Source organism: Ochotona curzoniae, unplaced genomic scaffold (assembly GCF_017591425.1).
Source record: "Ochotona curzoniae isolate NIBS_2020 unplaced genomic scaffold, NIBS_Ocur_1.0 scaffold_4701, whole genome shotgun sequence".
In the NCBI taxonomy this organism is placed as follows: Eukaryota; Metazoa; Chordata; class Mammalia; order Lagomorpha; family Ochotonidae; genus Ochotona; species Ochotona curzoniae.
This window is the reverse complement of record NW_024467122.1, coordinates 57,133,290-57,151,151: the sequence shown is the minus strand read 5'-3', so window position 1 is coordinate 57,151,151 and position 17,862 is coordinate 57,133,290. Positions and strand designations below refer to the sequence as shown.

Genomic DNA, 17,862 nt, shown 5'->3' with positions numbered 1-17,862 from the left:
ACCCCTGTCATGTGGGCTTTGGGTAAAGAAAGTCACATAAGCTGACTATATGATTCATCATGTAGATATACTGCGAATGAGAGAGAATACTGTTAGTAAATATGCAGGGTCAATAGTTATAAACCAGAGCATCCCAGGCAAATGTACAGTTTCCCAAACTGTAAATATGGCGTTTATAACCAAGATAGTGGAGCAACACTTAGGTGAGTGGATGCATAATCGGAGCTTTATTCCTTTAACTTAACTCACCAAGGAGATTGAATCATTTTCCATAAAATTACTGCTAGGAGTAAACTCATTCGTAAATTGTTTAATCTGGAGAAACATTTTACAGTCTTCCTAGAAGGCAATGTTGGACAGAGTTTGTAGCCTGTTGGTAGAATTCTGAACTGATTTTGGCTGAGGAAAGAGGGAAAGAGAATTAGATGAAGGAAGCTGGAGAAATCTCGAGATGCCCTTGTTCATTACTTGAAAAACTCACCCCTGTCCAGAGAAGTATCCAAGGCAACCATGCAGCCACCATTGTGGGCAGTTTTCCCAGGCCCAGGAGACACAGGCATTCCCCTAAGGATCCCATCTCTAGCAGAGAAGAGAGCATGATCTCCCAGCTCTTCATGAATCACCCTGCTCCAAATAATCCAGCCTGGAAGTTCACAGGGTAACAACCATCCTATTTTATTTTATGATTTTATTTTGTTTTATCATTTTACTTTGTGAATTTATTTTATTTTATTTGTTTAAGTTGAGTAATTGATTTCCTTTCACATCCCAGAACCAGACAGAAAAGTCTCTGGTCTACCACTGAGTTTTCATGGCCCCACATTCCACTTAATGGGAGTACCAGGAAAGAGCAGAGGAAGAACTCTGCGTTAACCATACAACCCATCCTTTCTGCCAAAAATGTTAAGGAATCATTTTGCAGGTCTTGACTCTGAGCAATTTATAGCTCAGTTTTGATTACTATTTACCATGAATCCATAGTATTAAAAGTAACCACAAAATAAATAAATAAAAAGTTAAAATTTCTAGACTGTCATTTGAGCCATTTTTGACCAGTAATTTACATCAACCCCATCCTTGTTTTTCACAACAGGTTATACAAGCAAGGTAATAGTCAGGGACCACTCACTTTTTATAAATATATAAATGAACTGGTGGATGTCTCAGGAGAAGATTACAGGTTTTTATGTAAAGCTACTTTCAAAAATAAGGTCCTGAAATAGAAACTTACAATCTGAGCAGAAGTTAAGTGGCTCCAGAATTCCTGTACCAAGGCAACCTGTTCAAAAAATCTTCTAGGGGAAATGCATGTTCCATAAGAATGTTGAGAACCAGAACCCATTCTATCATCAACCACAGCAGGCTTTGCCATCAATATCAGTCACATCCAGTAGGAATTTCTGTGTATTACGTATGCTTTTTGACAGTTACTAATAGCTAAGTGTGGCTATTTAATACTTGGGGCTGGATTTGTGGCATAATGGATTAAGCTGTCACTTGCAATGTCAGCATCCTATATAGGCACTGGTTCAAGTCCTGACAATTGCACTTCCAATCCAGTTCCCTGCTAAGGCACCTGGAAAGGAAGCAGAGGATGGCTCAAGTCATTGGGCCTCTGCACCTACATGGGAGATTTGAATGAAGTTCATGTCTTGTTTCAGCCTGGCCTAGTCCAAGACATTGAGGCGATTCAGTTGGAAGATCTCCATTTCTCCCTCTCTCTTTAAGTCTCTGCCTTTCAAAGAAATACAATAGACCTTTTTTGTTTGTTTGTTTGTTTGTTTGTTTTTAGCAGACTATGTCAGAACAAGGAGTGAAGATGCATCAAATCAAATCAAAGCTGGATCCCCAATGAAACTGTTAAATAACATCTTGACCAATAGGATGCTAGACTTTCTCCCATTGTCTATACCTACAATGTCAGGATAACTTAAATAGCAGAAAGATGGACTTACAACTGTTTTTGAAGGACTACCCTGTTGTAATAATATAGGGAAAATCAGTGGGGGAAGGAGCATTGGGAGGGGAGGGAAATCCCTAAGCCTATGAACTGTATCATAAAAATTTTTTTAATTAAAAAATTTTCAAGATTTATTTATTTTTATTGGAAAGTCATATTCACAGAGAGAAGGGGAGAGAGAGAGAGAGAAAGCTCTTCCATCTGCTGGTTCACTCCCTAAGCAGCAGTAATGGCCCAAGCTGAGCTGATCCAAAGCCAGCAGCCTGGAGCTTCTTCCAGGTCTTCCATGTGGCTGCAGGGTCCCAATGCTTTGGGTCTGCCTCAACTGCTTTCCCAGACTACAAGCAGGGAGCTGGATGGGAAGTGGAGCAGCCAAAAAATGAACCAGTGCCTATATGGGACCCCGGCACATGTAAGGTGAGGATTTTAGCCATTAGGTGATCGTGCCAGTCCCATAATTTCTGTTTTTAATACTGGAAATTTGGCCAGTACAACTAAGGAACTGAATTCTTAATTGTATTTCATTTTAATTAATTTCAGTTCAAATAACCACATATGACTAACAATCTACCTGTTGGGATGGCACAAATCTAGACTCTACAGCAACCTAAAGGAATCAGTTCAACATCCTCTTTGAATTTAGCAAGGAATCTGGTAAGATTTGTTAACTTTATATTTTAATTCTGTAAGCCACAAACACAAACACTAAAACTCCTATTAAATTCCCTCATATCTTCACAGTGGCCTTTCATCCCTCCCTACCTTCACCAAATACTGTTAAGACCTCAACTGTTGATACTGTATTTTCACTCACTTAGTTCCAAGTCTCATGGCCAGTTTGTAGCATTTCTGCTCCAGGGCTTCTATATTCACAATCCTCTGTTCCAGATCTGTTTTTTCCTAGCTATGCAGGATTTGTTCTGTCCCCACCTTCAAGCTAGTGCTCAAATATTTTCTCAGTGAAGGCTATCCCTTCTATTTAGAAGCCCACCATCCCACACATACCCTTTGTGCCGCTCTCATTTTTTCTCTTTATTGTTTATCCCTGTCTAATGGACTTCAGGTATGATTCCCTTATTTATTTTGTCTATCTCCCCAACTAGAACATGAGAGTAAGGATTTTTGCTTTGCTTCCTTCTGTAGTCAGTGGTAAATTCACAAATGTTTACCAGCTCTTTCAGTGTAAGGAAACACTGATTTGTAACGTTTCCTAGTTTTCTATAGTGTAAATACTCCTACGAGGGCCAATTTGAAGTTATCAATACGAAGTTATCAAAGATAGAGTTGGGAAGGTATATGCATGGACAGATTGTAGGTCAAGCAAGCTCCAGGACATTACTGGAGCTATAACCCCAGCTGCTAAAACATCTAGAAAGCAAAAGCATAAACATTTATTAAAGAATTCATTTCTAGATAATCATCCATACAACTGAGCCAGATTTTTAAAGTTCTCTTTGGCCCAGCAATTAGGATGCCCACATCTCTTTTGGAAGAGGCCTGGATTGGAGTCCTATCTCTGCTCACAGGTGCAGCTTTCTGTAATGTACACCCTGGGAGGCAGAAATGATGCATCACATAATTGGGTTACTACCACCCACATGGCAAGGGGGAGGGACCTGGAATGAGCTCCCAGTGGCATTTGGGAAGTATCAAGACAGAAAGTTCTCTCTCTCTCTTCAAAAAATAGGTTTCTAAAAGTCCCGCCTCTTTTTAGAATAATAGAAATACACAGGTCAAATGACCTTACTCAGTCAAGAGGATGGGAGAGAGTTATTAATTCACTTTGTGATTTGATAAAAATGAAGAACTTCCACCCCAACCATTTCCACCCCTAGTGCAGAGTGTGCTCAATTTTTTAGAGACTATTGGATTTTGTTCAGGCGAAAGGCAGTCAGGGAAAAGGAGACAAGAGAGTGATTCACCAGGTTAAGAATTTGGATGTTCTTAGTTGTTTCAGTTTCTTAACCCAATGACTTTACAGACTCTAAGTCAAACAGTAACACATGAGGAAGTGTAATTTAAAGGTTCCCATATCCTCTGTTACCTACAAATGAGCTCACAATGTTCTGACCTTTGAGTATATTTCTCCGCTTTTTTTAAACCACATCACTTTCCAAGAATAATAAAATTGCCCCATCAGTAATAATTGCATGTAGGGACACTGATTCTTACAGAAAAGGGATGCTTCAGCCTGTCCCATATGTGGTTTGGTTATGCTCCATTTGCAGTTCCCAGGCTTTACTATGGGGCTTTTGAAATTTAACTGGGCTAACAGCTGGATGATAACTGGAGGGGTAAAAACTGGGCTAACAGCTGGAGAAGTCCCCTGGGGGTTCCCGGCGTGGGAATTTTTGGTCTTCACTAATACCCTAAGGAGTCCTCACCATCAACAGAGCCCAGTTAACCTACCTCCTCAAGGGGGTGAGTCCCTCCCAGCCTGAAGATCCAGGGGAAGTAGTGACACCAGGGCATTCAAGTTGGAAAACTACTGAGGACCCTTCAACTCATCTTATTTCTCCCCTCTTCTTAAAGAACAAGAAGTTGTCACAACACTTCAGTTATGTTCCTAATCTAGTCACAATGGTTCCAGTTCTCATCAACAAGTGTAAAAATGCCACTCAAACAGCAGAATATGTCAAAGGCTGTCTTTCCAAGATTACAATGAAAAGGAAACACATTTACCCTTTGAAAATATTCAATATGGTTTCCATTTTAGGAAAATTTGGGAAAATTTTAGAAAAATATTCAATCCAGTTTTCATTTTAGGAAAATTGTGGAGAAATTCTAACAACCAGATAGGTTCTGTTTCTGTGCCAATTTACTGGCTCTTAAAATGATGATTGTATATCACTCTTTCAGTTTCCTATTAGATTTTTTTCCCATTTTTTATAAGTATTCAACCAAAACTTGTGTCTACTCTATGGCTAGTACTAGGAATAGTAAGAATAGCAAGCAAAACAACCTCTACTTGCAGTGACCTGGGGACACATACCAGTAAACAAGCAATACAGACATTTCCTAGAAGCAAGGGCACCCAAACTGAGACCCAAAGGAGTAATGGTGTTGGAGTCCCCAGGGACTCACGTGCAACAATATAGATGGATTTCACAAACACAATGTTGAGAGACAAGAGGCACAGAAAGAGGTGTATAGGATAATTCCAATCTTCTGAAGTTTAAAAAGGGACAAAACTAACCTGCAGTTAATTCAATTACTCTTGGGAGCAGCTAGCAGAAGATACCAGAAGGATCCCTGAGGAGCCAGCAATGCTATTTCTTCAATGGGTGCTGCTCTCCCAGATGTTTAAGTTTGTGAAAGCTCAACAAAGCACACACATCTTCCTGTCTGTATCATATACTTCAAGAAAAAGTAAAATTGGAAGCAGGAGTTATAGTGCAGCATGTTAAATCACTGCCTGGGATGCTTTCATCTCATATCAGAGTACCAGTACCAGTTCAAGTTTTAGCAGCTTTCCTTCTGATCGAGTTTCCTATTAATCTGTCTAGGAGGAACAAATGTCTCAAGGACTCATGTCTCAAGTCCCTGCCAACCGGGTGCCACAGGAGATGCCTACACAGGATTCTGGGCTCCTAGCTTTGGTCTGGCCCAGTACAGCTGTTGCAAGCTGTTGCAAGCTGTTGCAATGTTAGTAAGCTAACACTGAAATGTCTCTCTCTGTCCCTTTCTCTCTCCTATGTTCAAATAAATAAATAATCCTTCGTTTAAAATGATGAAACAGGGCAAAATGTGATCATTCAGTGGCTAAATCCCTGCCTTGCACTTGCCAACATCCATTCATGTACTGGTTGCGCCACTTCCCATCCAGCTCCCTGCTTGTGGCCTGGGAAAGCAATAGGGGACAGCCCAAAGCCTTGGGACCCTTCCCCTGTGTACGAGATCTGAAAGAAGCTCCTGGCTTCTGGCTTTGGATCAACTCAGCTCTGGCCATTGCAGCCATTTAGGTGGCTTGCTCTCTGTCTCTCCTTCTCTCTGTAAATCTGACTTTTCAATAAAAATAAATAAATCTTTAATAAAAAGATGACAGAAGGGCTGGCACAGTGGTCTAACAGGGTGGTCTTTTGCCTGTGGAGCCAGCATCCTAGATGGGCACAGGTTCTGGTCCCAAATTCACTTATTATCCAGTTTCCTGCTTATGACTTGGGAAAGCAGCAGAGAATGGCTTAAGTCCATGGCCCCATGCACCAAAGGGTCCAAGAAAAGACCCAGAAAGCTCTAGGTTCCTGGCTTCAGACCACTCAACCCCAGGCATTGTGGCCATTTGGGGAGTGAACCAGTGAATGGACGATCTTCTTCTTTCTCCTTCTTTCTCTCTCTCTCTCTCTTTTTCCCTGTCTCTCCTTCTCTTTGTAAATTTGTCTTTCAAATAAAAATAAGTCTCCAAAAGTGTAAAAAGCAGTGTAAGTAAACAAAAGTTTAAAGAATACACAGTGCTCTTTTCTATTCAGAGGTTGTAAAACACTTCCCACTCTTCCCTATTTCCTGAGCTCCACCTTCTACAGTTAAATTTTAAACTCATCATCTTAAATTTGAATCTTGTGACAGTGGGCCACCTCCCTACATGTAATTTAAAGTGATATTTCTAGTTCAGCTGATCAAAATGGCTGGAAATGACTGGGCTGCACTTGTTGGTTGGGTCACACATGAATGCCTAGGCTAAGCTAGTGGTATCACATGGCCCTATCATCATGATCTCTGGCACGTACACTTGACACAGAATGCTAGATGTAGGTTAATGAAAAACAAGAAAAAGTGGAGAGAGTGGTTAATAATGGCACGACCTGTTAATGATACAATATAATTATGGGCTTTATATTTTCAGTAAAGATCTTCTAGAGGTCAGCCTACATACGTTTATGAATGTAACATTCCTGCTAAACCACATATTTGATAAAATGCTAATATTAAATATAAATTTATTTTTATAAATTAATGTTCCCACTTATTTTGGGGAGAAAAAATCACTGATTTATGAGCAAATGTTTTCCTTTTATATCTTGCATATAACAGGAGTTACAGTTTAAGCCAAGAATCCTGATTCTTCCCTGAGCAGTGGTTTCATAGAATCATAGTAAAATACAGCCAAAGATGCCATGAAGAAAATATCCCACTGTGTAACAAATGGTACTATCCAAATCCAAGCCTAAGAGTATACTTGTGTATCACCCAAGCAATCAATTGGGCCCAGCGTGATGGCTCTGTCCCAGCTGTTCTACTTCCCACCCAGCTCCCTTCTTGTGGTCTGTGGCCTGGGAAAGCAGTAGAGGATGGTCAAAGCCTTGGGACCATGCACCTATACGGGAGGCCTGGAAGAAGCTCCTGACTCCTGGCTTTGGATTGGCTCAGTAGTGAACACTACAGCTACTTTTTGAACTAGCAAACGGAAAATCTTTTTCTATGTTTTTCCTTCTCTTTGTAAATCCACCTTTCCAATAAAAAAATAAATATATTGAAAAAAAAACAACCAATTGCACTTACTTGACTTCTCAGATAGTTGATTAATCTGGAGTTTCCTGTAAGTACGCAGCTTGGATTCTAAAAGTCCAGACTGGTCTTAACACATCAGTAGGTAATGCTGTAATGCCCAGGTAAGAAAATCACATCAGTTAATTCAATTGGAATCAGAGGCAGAGTCTAGAAATATATGAGTCAGTCTGCTGTGCTGTGCAAGTTTGGAAATGGACCAAGTTTTGTCTTCCAGTAATAACTAAAATCAATCAGTGCTCCCTGAAATCAAACTGATTTGTATAGACAGTAACACCTGTAATTACACTTGAACAACTGAACAATTAGCTTATTTCCTTAGGAATTTTTATTTTTCAAAGATTTGTATATTTCTTTAAAAATCAAAATTATAAAGCAAAGGGAGGAATGGTAAAGAAAACGAGAGGAAGAGGGAGAAATCTTCCATTCACTGATTCTCTGCTCAGTTGGCCACAGTACCTGGGGGCTGGCCAAGGCTAAAGCCAGGAGCTTGGGGCTCCATCCATCCAGATCATCGATGTAGGTGCAGGGCACCAAGCATTTGGGCCATTTTCTGCTGATTTTGCAGGCTCCATGTCAGGGAGTTGCCCTGGAAGCAGAGAAGCAGGGACTTAAACCCAGAACTCATATGGGATGTCAGCATTCAAAACTGTGGGTTTACTGCGCTGTACCACAATGCCTGTCCCAGGAATTACAATTCCACTGTACAAAATAGCCTACATGTGTAATAATATATTGATTTATAACACTATCTACATTTATTTATTTTTAGTGTAGAAATATATCCTGGAGGGAAACAAAAATTCAAACTATTATAAGTGACTCACTTCATAAATTAAGTTTTCCAGAAAGTTCTGTAAACTTTAAAATTTGTTTATATATCCATGTAGTATATAAATCCTTAAGAATAAAGAAAAATCATTTTAGTACAAAATAGTCATAGTATGGAATCTAGAATTTGTAAGCAATGGCCCAGCATGATAACCCAGTTCCCCAAATCCTAGCCTTGCAACCACCAGGATCCCGTATGGGTGTTGCTTCATGTCCCAGCTGCTCCACTTTCCATCCTGGTGGCCCAGCTTCCCATCCAGCTTCCAGCTTGTGGTCTGGGGAAGTAGTCAAGGATAGCCCAAAGCCTTGGTACCCTACAGCTGCGTGGGAGACCTGGAAGAAGCTCCAGGCTCCCGGCTTTGGATCAGATCAGCTCCAGCCATTGCAGCCACTTGGGGATGAAAGATCTTCCTTTCTGTCTCTTCTCTCTGTATATCTAACTTTGCAATAAAAATAAGTAAATTTTAAAAGAAAAGAATTTATAGGCAAATCAAAATCCAAAGAATCAGTTTTATTTGAAAGTAGACCCAGCTACTCTTCAAAAAAACTTGTGTATGTTTTAGAAGACTCTCAGAGATGATTTGGTCAAATACAAAAATATTCACCATAACACAGACTTTTTTACAATTGGCAAACATTTCTTAATTTAGTAAACATTTATTGAATATCCAAAGTGTTGGAAATGGAAATTGAATCAACTGAATTTGAATTTCTGTCGCATATCTTGTTGGAAGGTTTCATACATACAATTTTACCTTCAAATTTCCTCACCTATAAAAGAAGCAATAATCATTTGCCTAATAAAATGGCTTGAAATAAATCAAACTAACAATATATACAAATGTACTTAACAATGTAAATAATATCAACTCAAAAAACAGCTTATAAGACATTATGAAACCTTACATTCAAGAAGTTCCTCTGTAGAAGCCTTATGAAAAGCTCCTAAGTTGTCCAAAGCCTGAATTTTGGTCTTTTGCCTTGGGTATTGTGCTGCCCAAAAACTGTGAGCATGAGAAGTCCTTTCTTTTAATATTTCCATTTATTCTCTTCTGAACACTCCCTGATCAACGCACTTTTCAATAGGAAGTCATTCTGTCAAGAGCAGCAATAAATATATGTGAATCAATAAACCAAATATACCGTACTAAAGACACAGGTGACAGGTTGCTTCTGTGCTTCCAAGCATGTCCATTGAACCAGGAGGCATTCAAGGCATGTATATTGCTCAAGGAGAAATAACTCATAAGTAGGTATCACAAGAGGAAGGCATCTAACCATAGCAGGAAGTCTCTGAAAAAATAAGAATCAGAAACACACAACAGCCAAATCACTAGAGGGCGAGACACTTACTGAGATTATAGTGGTAATGTTGATTATTCCTGCAAAAAGGGTAGTAAATAGACTGATTTCTCCAAGTTGTATTTAGAGCAGATATCAGACACATATACCCAACACCAGAACCACAATCACTGGATAAAAACCAGCAGACTCCAACAATCACACTTCTGAATATGAATTTAAAGAAACTGAACCCAGTCAAAAAGATACATTCATCTTAGTTTTATTTGCAACAGTCACTACATGAAAACACTCAAATTCCTTGTCAAGGATGAATGGATAGAAAAAACATATAGGAGCAGGCATTTAGCCTGGTAGTTATGACAGCCATGTTAAAAAAAAAAAAAAAAGATGATCATGTCCACAACAGAAACTTGGGTTTGATATTTGGCGCTGGCTTCTAATTCCACCTTCCTAATAATGCAAACACTGAGGGCAAAAGATAATGACTCAAGTGATCAATTTCCAAGGCATCCACATGGGAAATCAAGATTGTGTTCCCAACTCCTGGCTGTGACCCTGGCCCAACCCTGCCACTGCAGGCATTTGGGGAACGAACAAGTAGGTAGCACTTTTTTCTCACAAACAAAAGTAAATAAATCATTTTCAAAATCTAAATGCTTATTCAAGAAATACATGGTATACACACACACACAAATACTATAGGATATTACTCAGTCTTTTTTTTTTAGATTTATTTATATTTGTTGGAAAGGCAGATATATAGAGAGGAGGATAGAGGGGAAGATCTTTCATCTGATGGCTTACTCCCCAAGTGGCTGCAATGGCTGGAGCTGAGCCAATCTGAGCCAGGAGCCAGGAGCCAGGAGCTTCTTTTGGGTCTCCCACATGGGCGCAGGGTCCCAAGGTTTTGGGCCGTCCTTGACTGCCTTCCCAGGCCACAAGCAGGGAGCTAGATGGGAAGCTGGGCCACTGGGATTAGAACTGGCACCCCTAAGGGATCCCAGCGCATTCAAGGCGAGGACTTGAACCACTATGCTATTGCGCCAGGCCCTCAGTCTTTAAAAAGCAAGAAATTTGAGACAGGCATTGCAATGCACTTTAACAGCAGCTTGGAACACCCACAATGCCATGTGGAGAGCTGGTTCCAGTCCTGGCTGCTCTGCCTCCTATCCAGCTTTCTTATGTGCATATTAGAAGGCAGCAGAGGGTGGCTCAGTTGCCTGGGCTCCTGCCACCCACTGGGGAGACCCAGATGGAGTTCCTAGCTCCTGATTTTGGTCTGGTCCAGCCCTAGCCATTGCAGGGCTGTGAACCAGCAAATGAAAAACACAAGCTTGCATGCTCACTCGCTTGCTCTCTACACTCTTTGCTCTAACTTCCAAATAGGTGAAAATAAAGAAATGAACATTGAAAAAATAAAAAGCAGGAAATTCTTTCACTTGTAATAATGTAGATGAACCTAGAAATTATGAAGCGAAGCGTATTAAACCAGGTACAGAAAGCCAAACACTATATTGTCTCACCCATATGTAGAATCTTTTGAAAAGGCTTACTTATAGAAGTAGAGATCAAGTAGGTTACCAGAGGCTGGTGGGGTGAGGTTAGGAATGGATGAGAAAATGGGTCACAGGGTAAGAAATTTCAGTTACATGGGAGGTGTAGGCTGTGGCGTTCTATTGCAGAGCATGGTGCCTATAGTTTAAAACGAGTGTTGTGCATTTCAAAATAGCTATAAAAATAAATTATAAATATATAAACTGTAACTATTTCAAATGTTGGATGTTAATTAGCCTGATTTAATCATTCCCCTATGCATGCATGAATTGACGCATCATATTGAACCTCATAAATATATACAGTTATTTTTTGTTAATTAAAAAACAAATCTTAAATAGTTGGCCTGGGATGCTTTGTCTCACTTCTGAAGAAAAGCGACAGAAAAAAACAGTCTTACCCACAGCCTGCTTGGGTCAAAATTCCAGTAAATTCTTTGGGTTCAGCAGTAAAAAAAAGTTGGCTTTTCTCTACCATTAGTTCCCAACTCTTCGGTGTACAAATGCCCGTGGACATTTAAAAATAAGCTGATAGCAGCCCAGCGCGTTGGTGTAGTGGTTAAAGTCCTCGCCTTGCACATATGGGCTCCGGTTCTAGTCCCGGCAGCTCCACTTCCCATCCAGCTCCCTGCTTGTGGCCTGGGAAAGCAGTCGAGGACAGCCCAAAGCTTTGGGACTCTGCATCTGCATGTGAGAGACCCAGATGAGCCTCTGGGCTCCTGGCTTTGGATTGGTTCAGCTCCAGCCGTTGCAGCTGCTTGGGGAGTGAATCATCGCACGGAGGATCTTCCTCTCTGTCTCTCCTTCTCCTCTTTGTGTATCTGACTTTGCAATAAGAATAAATAAATAAATAAATTAATTAATTAAATAAGCGGATATACTGTTCCTACTCCTGACCAAACACCTATCTTTTTGTGATGACATTGGGAAAGGATTTCTTTTAGTATAATTGGTTAGATTTTTTTAAATTATTTTTATTATTTTGTTGTTGTTGTTGTTAAAGATTTAGTTTTTATTAGAAAGGCAGAGAGAAGTAGAGACAGAGAGAAAGATATTCTGCTTGCTGGTTCACTCCTCAAGTGGCCAAAACGGCCAGAGCTTAGCTGATCTGAAACCAGGAGCCTCCTCCAAGTCTTCCACATGGATTCAGATCCCAAAGCTTTGGGCTGTCCTTATGGCTTTCCCAGACCACAGGCAGGAAGCTAGATGAGAAGTGGAGCAGCCGGGACTAATGGATGCAAGGTGAGAACTTCAGACACTGGGCTGTCATGCCAATCCCTATTTTTTATTATTGTTTTATAATACAGTTTCACAGGCTCTGGAATTTCCTATCTGCCTCCCCAAGTTGCCCCCACCCATTGTTTCCCCTCTAGTATAATAATGGGTGGTTCTTCATGAGCGATCATAAGTCCATCATGCTATTATTGAGGTGTTTCCCAACATTATGAGCATGAACAATGTTGAAGAGTAATTGGTTGAGTTTTTAAAAATCACTTTGGCTTATTTGGCTAATCCTTTGCTTATAAGCCCAGCATCCCATATGGGCACCAGTTTGTATCTGAGCTATTCCACTTCCCATCTATCTTCCTGCTTGTGTCCTGGGAAACCAGTGGATGATGGCCCAGGAGACCTGGAGGAAGCTCCTAGTTTCAAATTGGCTTAGCTCTGGCCATTTTGGCTATTTGGGGAGTAAGCCAAGAGATGAAAGATCTTTCTCTCTGTCTCTCCTCTCTGTAAATCCGTCTTTCAAATAATAAATTAACAAATTTTTAAAAATCACTTTATTGAGGTATAATGTCTATGACATATTGCATACATCTAACACCTACAATTTAATGAGTTTTTATGTTGGTATGCATTTGTAAAGCTCATCACCACAATCAAGAAAACAGATACTTCCATCATGTCCCCCAAATTTCCTTGTGTATCTACATCCCATTGTTTCTTGCACCCCTATTTTCAGGGAACCATCAGTCTGCTTCTGGTCACTGTAGGTAAAATTGCATTTGCCAGATTTTCATGTACAAGCAGTTCCATAGAATATACTGTTTTGTTTTCTTGTGTTTGTTTGACTTTGTTTATTCAGAGAGATGATTGTGAGATGCCTCTACATTGCTATGTGCATCCAGGGTCCTGTTTATTGCTGAGGAAAATTCCCCACATGTATTTACATTTTCCCATCTGTTTGTTGGTGGAAATTTGGATCGTGTATTAGTCTATTTTCCATGACTATAATGAAATATGTGAGGATGGGCAACTTTATAAGGAAAAGAGTTTCATTTAGCTGACAGTTTGTGAGGTGCAAGACATGGTGCCAGGATCTGCTCAGCTCTGATAAGGACTCACCGCTATGGCATCAGGGTAGGAATGCCTGTGGGAGGAAGAGATTACATGGCCAGCTGGGAAGCCAAGGAGGCTGGGGAGTGGCCAGGGCTGTTCTCTCATAACAATCCTCTCTCGGGGCGGAGGAACTAACAAAAACTACTTTAGTCTCTAGCAAGCATCTAAAGATCCTCCTACCATCTCAACATTATCACACTGAGGACCAAGCTTTCAACACAAGAACATCAGTGGTTTAGGGAACTCTCCCAATTCTCTCCATTTTCTTACAAAGTTGTTTATTATTATTATTATTTTGCTTCACTTGATATTCCCTACTTGTTTCTCTTTTGTTTTTGTTCATATAGCTTTGTTTCCCTTCTGCTCACTTTGGACTCAATTTGCTTTTATTTTGTACTTTTTATTTTAGTTTTATTTTTTTCAAAGACAGAGAGCAAGAGACAGTGAGATAGAAAGAGTCCGCATCCACTGGTTCCCTCCCCAATATGCTTGCGGTGACTTAGAGCTGGGAACTGGGAACTTACTCCAGGTTTATGACATGAATGATCTTCCATCTGCTGTTTCTCTCCCCAGATGCCAACAGCAGCTGCCGCTGGGCCAGAGGGAAACTGGAAACTCAAACCAGCTATCTCATTTGGGTGGCTGAGACCCAAATTCCAGCTGCCTTCCAGGGTGTGTGGTAATAGCAAGCCAGAACTGAAACTGAAGCGGGACTTGAACCCAGATACTCTAATAATGGGATGTGGGCGTCCCAAGAGGTGTCAATCATTGTGTCAAATGCCCACTCAACTTCTTTTTTTTTTGTTTTAAAGATTTATTTTTATTATTTTTTTATTGGAAAGGCAGATATACAGAGAGGAGAGACAGAGAGGAAGATCTTCTGTCCAATGAGTGAGTGCAACGGCCAATGCTATGCCGATCCAAAGCCAGGAGCCTCCCCCGGGTCTCCCACACGGGTGCAGGGTCCCAAAGCTCTGGGCCGTCCTCGACTGCTTTCCCGGGCCACAGGCAGGGAGCTGGAAGGAAGCGGGGCTGCCGGGATAGAACCGGCACCCATATGGGATCCCGGGCGTGCAAGGCGAGGACCTTAACCACTGCGCCACCGCGCCGGGCCCTCAACTTCTTTTTATTAGTGATAGAGCATAGAGTTTTCTTTTTCATTCAAACTTCTTAGATGATTACAGTATGCAGTTATACAGTTATAGAACACTACTCTAAATCAGTGATTCTTAAATTTCAGTGTGCAACTAAGAATTCTTTTTGTCATTTAAAGATTATTTATTTATTGGAAAGGCAGATTTATAGAGAGAAAGAGACACAGAGAAAAAGATCTTCCATTTGCTGGTTCACTCCCCAAATGACCACAAAGACTGGAGCTGAGCCAATCCAAAGCCAGGAGCATCTTTCCAGATCTCCCATGTGGGTGCAGGGTCCCAAGGTTTTGGGCTGTCCTCTACTGCTTTCCCAGGCCACAGGTCATAAGCAGGGAGCTGGATGGGAAGTGGAGCTTGTGAAACACGAACCAGCACCCATATGGGATCCCAGCACATGCAAGGCAAGGATTTAATCACTAAGCAATCATGCTGGGCCCGCATATTAGAATTCTAAGGGAGCTTATTAAATAGATTCCTGAGCCCTACTCTCAGAGTTTCTTATTCAGTGTGCCTAGGGGGGGGGGGAAATGGAGGCAGGAAGAATCATTGACTAAGCCAAAGTTTCTCAGTCTTAGGTGCATGTCAGAATCACCTGGGGAACTGTAAAAATCTGGATACATAGGCCACTCTTTTAAAATTATCACACCATTGTGAGCACCAATGCTATAGGGTGTGAATTGGGATGAGAACACTGTGAAATTGATACTGTGTTATTAATTTGAAGAAAATTGACAAGTGAACGGAAGCCATCTAACTCTCATACAAGAGTGAAAACCTTGAGAAATAAGAGTCACTGGAGAGTCAATAGAATACAGATAAAATGGGCAAGTCAACAGTCCCATTTTTAAATTACTACACTGCACCTAATGGGACACTCAAATATTGAATCAGAGAGAATCCAATAAATGAATAAATAAGTGGCTGAGTGGACAAGTCAGTAATTCCTCCTTGAGAATAAATCTAGCTCATTGGGGTGGCCCTTATCTTCCCTAGCCAACTTGCAAGTAATGCCTAGGGGTCTCTTGTTATTCCTTAGCCAAGAGTAAAACATGATGACTTTGACATCCATAGTAATTCATTCATTAACTGCATCATTTCTTCAAGGATCTTATTGGAAAGTCAGATTTGCAGAAAGAAGGAGAGACAGAGAACAAGATCTTTCATCCACCGGTTCATTCCCCAAATGGCTGCAATGGCCAGAGCTGAGTAGATCCAAAGCCAGAAGCCAGGAGCTTCTTTCAGATCTCGTACACAGGTGCAGGGTCCCAAGGCTTTGTGCCGTCCTCGACTGCTTTCCCACACCACAAGCAGGGAGCTGGATGAGAAGGGGGGTTGCTGGGATTAGAACTGGCACCCATATGGGAACCCGGTGCGTTTAAGGTGAAGACTTTAGCTGCTAGGTCATCACACCGGGCCCTTCCCCATAAGCATTTCAAGCTTGTATGCAAAAGCATTTAGCCCTCTACATCCACCTCTCCCGTCCCCTATGGAATCTAGGGCAATAAATGCCCCAGAGCAGGACCCTGGGACCATGCCTCTCCGTCTCCCAATTATCAAATTTTATTGGCAATTTTTCTTACAGATCCAATTGCTCATACTCTGGTTCTCCCTGGCCTGGGTCAAGTGACTGCAGTTGTCCAACGGGTCTCTGGCTTCCATTTCTTGCCTGTTTCCATCTGTCTGCCACCCCAATAATCAATGCAGCAAGCTTCCAAATTGAAATGGTCTATCATTGTTCTGTCTGTAGTTTGTTGGCTCTCACCATCCACAGGATGAAGCTTCAAGTTTCAAGCAGCCCCAAATTATTTGTGATTTGGCCTCTGCCCTCTCCTCACACTTCTTCATCACCACTCCCCAAGTTTATCCATGGCCAAGGTTTTGCAGCTCTTCCAGCATCACCTTTGAACACTCACACTTCACTCTCCCGGGAGGTACACCGCTTCCTCATCCTCTGTCCTTTGCCAGGCTAACATTAACTCACCCTTCTACATTCAGTTCAGGCTCCTGGCACCCTGCTCATGACCTCCCTTTAATACTCCCATGGTATGTTGTAAAAACAAGAGAGTCCTCATTTCCCCTGAATTGTGTTTGCTCCCACCTCTGGGTGCCTTGCTAAATGTGGAACCTCAGGGATATGATCTAATATACACTAATACCATGGTCTGCCTAATGTTTGGATGTTTGGTATCCAACAGTCACCCAGCACATGATTTGAAGACCGGTTAGAACTGCTTTAGATACAAAGACACCCATCAAGTGAGCGGCAGCATAAACAAAACAAAACAAAAACCACAGAAAATTATGAAGAAAGCAGAGAACTAAAAAATGTTATTGAGCCCAGTAGAATGGCTCAATAGCTAAATCTTGGCCTTGCAAGCACCAGGATCCCCCAATGGGCATGGTTTTGTGTCCCAGCTGCTCCTCTTTCCATCCCGTTCCCTGCTGGTTGCTCCAGAAGGCAGCAAAGGATGGCCCAAAGCCTTGGCACCTGGCTTCAGGTTGGCTCAGCTCTGGCTATTGGGGCCACTTGGGGAGTGAACCAGCGGATGGAAGCTCTTTCTGTCTCTCCTTCTCTCCATAAATCTTATCTGACTTTCTAAAAATTAAGTCATTACAAAAAGAAATGCTATCAGGAAGTTAAAAACAATAAATTGTGATATGAAATGAGCAGAGGGCTCCTTTTTAAAGATTATGTCAATTTCCCCTCCCCCTAAAGTCGACATCTCAGCTACTAGGCAAATGCCAACAACCCAGACCTAGAGATTTAGGGAGAAACAGTATCCTAGTGTGGAGGGCTCTGATAACCAAGTCCAGAAGGTCCAGTGTGCAGCTCAAAATGTGGGGAGGAGTGAGAGGGCAGGCAGGGGCCACAGTGCGTAAACTCTGTAGGCCAGGGTAGAGTGGCTTTGTTCCGTGTGTGATGAGTGACAGATTTCGATTTTCATGTTTGCAAAGATCTCAAGCTATATGGCTTCATGGGATGGCAGTTTGGGGTCCAGGAACGCCGTGGGCGGATTTCGCGTGTTCAGCATTGCTGAGAGTAACGAGGATCTGCCGAAGGAGAGGGCACTCGCAGGTGTTTAGCCTGAACCCCTGGGTTGCACGCAGGGGCCGCGAGCTCGCACAGCGCGCGCCGGGGACCCGCAACAGCAGGTCCGGGACGCGCCGGGCGCACCGCTGCCACCGCGAGTCCCTCGAGGGGGTTTCCGCGCCTGGG

The 17,862-nt window shown here is 41.7% G+C and overlaps 1 long non-coding RNA gene across 4 annotated transcripts; it reads right to left on the bottom strand.

Moving 5' to 3' along the window:
* Positions 1-213: 213 nt before the first annotated feature.
* LOC121149340 lies at positions 214-11,619 on the bottom strand. 4 transcript variants are annotated; one of them, XR_005882640.1, is made up of 5 exons: positions 11,553-11,619; positions 9,437-9,586; positions 7,922-8,051; positions 7,457-7,553; positions 214-399 (listed from the first exon to the last, which is right to left on the bottom strand). It is a non-coding gene; the product is annotated as an uncharacterized LOC121149340 (long non-coding RNA). The 4 variants fall into 4 exon arrangements; XR_005882639.1 differs by having other exon boundaries at positions 9,442-9,586; XR_005882641.1 differs by lacking the exon at positions 7,922-8,051.
* Positions 11,620-17,862: the final 6,243 nt, after the last annotated feature.